The following is a 2448-nucleotide window of genomic DNA, read 5'->3' as shown; positions in this document are numbered from 1 at the left end:
GAGGGGGTTTATGTGAGGGAATATCTTAGAGAGCTTCTCTTTACTTTAAGTGTATTAGTCCATGTTTGGCACAAAAAGAGGAAGAATGGACACGACACAAGATTCTCTCCCAAATATCCTCATCAAGCACCTCTCCAAGATCCTTTTCCCAGAGTGTCTTAATGGAAGACAAGGAATGATTGTATTCACTCACACCACTGTTCTTTGCATTGGATCATGTGAACTACTCCAGATGGATGCCCGTTCATATCAGAGATATGAAGTCCCTGCCTACTGCAATCAGAGAGGAGTTCAAGGAGCGTTCTCACTGGGTGCCCTCCAAGACCACCAATACATTTTCCAAGCACATGAACAGGAAAACAAGATTGTCAAAGGTTCAGGTGGTGCTGTTGGGCTTACAGAGAATCCTGCTGCCTTTAGACGGTTTATGCTCTCTGGACCAGAATTAGCCAGACTAGAGAGGCAGTTTGAAGGAGTATACCTCCCTGATGAGTAAACAGAGATCCCCCACGAACTTCGAGCACCATGAGCAGGGTTTCTTCACACAAAAGACTTTCCAGAGACAAGTTTCCAGCCTTTCAGAAACCATCAAGCGAATGGGCAATCCCTTCTTGGATGATTTCCCTGATCTAATAACTCTCGACAATTGCAACTGCACAGATGCACAATCAGTGATAGCCACAGTGCGCACTTTGGAGTGCACATGCAAGGAAAAGTACCAAGACTTTGTCAAGAAGGTGCTTGTTGACGGCACCCACTCTATCCATGACCCAATCAAGAGAAATTCTCTGGTGCTCTTCAGAAAATGTCATCGCAAGCAAACATCTAAGCAGGGAAAGAAAATCAAAGTGCTTCAGAATAATGTAGCCCTCTTTGGCAAGCCGTACATTTCAATGCAAAGCCGGAATGGAAACTTGGAGGATTTCTTTGCACATGAGATACAATATTCTGCATGACAAAACCAGCCATTTGACCTCCGTCAAAGAAGCAGGAAAGGAACTTTTCTGCAACAAGAATCTGGCAATGGAAAAATTGCCACCCACCCAGGATGCACTGCTCCAGCACGTGAGACGAGCAGTGCATCAAGCAGGAATCTGGACTACCAGCACACAAACACAGCAGGTGGTTCCTTCTCCACAACAATATGCCTGGAACAAGATATCCAACTTATGGGTGCATGTTTGGATGACAAGTCCAGAAGTTTGTAGAGCGTGCAGGGAGCTTATTAAATGTTCCTACAAAGGAGACTGTTCCAACTGCAGCTGTGGCAAAGCAAACCTGGACCACTTGCAAATGTAAATGTGTTCGATAAAATAGTAGGGGAGGAAGGAAGCCATCAGAAAATACCGTTTACAGGCTGGACAAAAGCACCAAACATGCTCCGCCGCCCCCTCCCCCGAACTCACCCTCCCCCCCAGGCTCTACCCCACCCCACTCCCTAACCTCCCCCCTCCCCACTCCCAACCCCCCCCCCCCCAAAAAAAAAACCTAAAAAAAAAAAAACCCACCCATGAACCCCCTGCACCCGAACCCAAAACTGATTCTGGAACTAGTCGGAATGCTTATGCACACCACACTTTTGAGCAGCTAAAGGTCAAAGGTCAAATGTAAGAGTTGAGGTTTAGGCACAGGGTCGGGAGCACCCATAACATGCTATAATAATTCATTTGTAATTAGTATGTCATTGACACAAAGCATACACATCCTTTTATCATTGATTATTGTTTGATTATTTTGAAATGAGCTTTGCTATGGTCCAGTGACACATAATCACAGAAACAGCACATCTTGAGAGAGCAAGACATCATGTGATCAACCACAGAAAATGAGGTTCAGAGCCGTAATTATTTCCTTTCATAACAGACAGCTGGCTTTTTATAATGGGCAGATACATCTATCATACTCCTCACTGCAACATAGGCTATATAACGCATATTGTATTATCACAATAAATAACTGATCAATTACGGCGAAGGATCTGCTCTAGGCTGTGCAAAAAAGAACACGCCAAATCATGACCACTCGGCCATTTATTACCATTCAGTTATGAACATCTGACACCATAATAATGATGCCACATTTAAACAGTAGAGGGCGTACTGTGCTGGTCAAATCAAACAAACACATCCCCAGTAGGCTATCCTGAACTGACTGAGAAGTAAAAAACTAATGTTGTACGATAAATAAAGCAACCGACTAGCCTACTTAGCATTTCCACACCTCAACATACCTCTGCTTCACCACACGAAAAACTCGAGATTCTGTGGATGTAAATGTCTCGCCCTCCCTATTGAAGATTGACATGACATCCTATATTTTCGGTTGGGCTAGTAATGCAAATAGTCTCCAACGTTACTACATGTATCTGGTATATACTACACTACACTTTGTTCCCAATAAAGAACTAGTTTAAATCGAGAGAGCTGGGCGCTCTCGTGCAGGCTCGGT

Source organism: Sprattus sprattus (assembly GCF_963457725.1).
Source record: "Sprattus sprattus genome assembly, chromosome: 8".
Classification (NCBI taxonomy): Eukaryota; Metazoa; Chordata; class Actinopteri; order Clupeiformes; family Clupeidae; genus Sprattus; species Sprattus sprattus.
Note: the sequence above shows the minus strand (reverse complement) of the source record.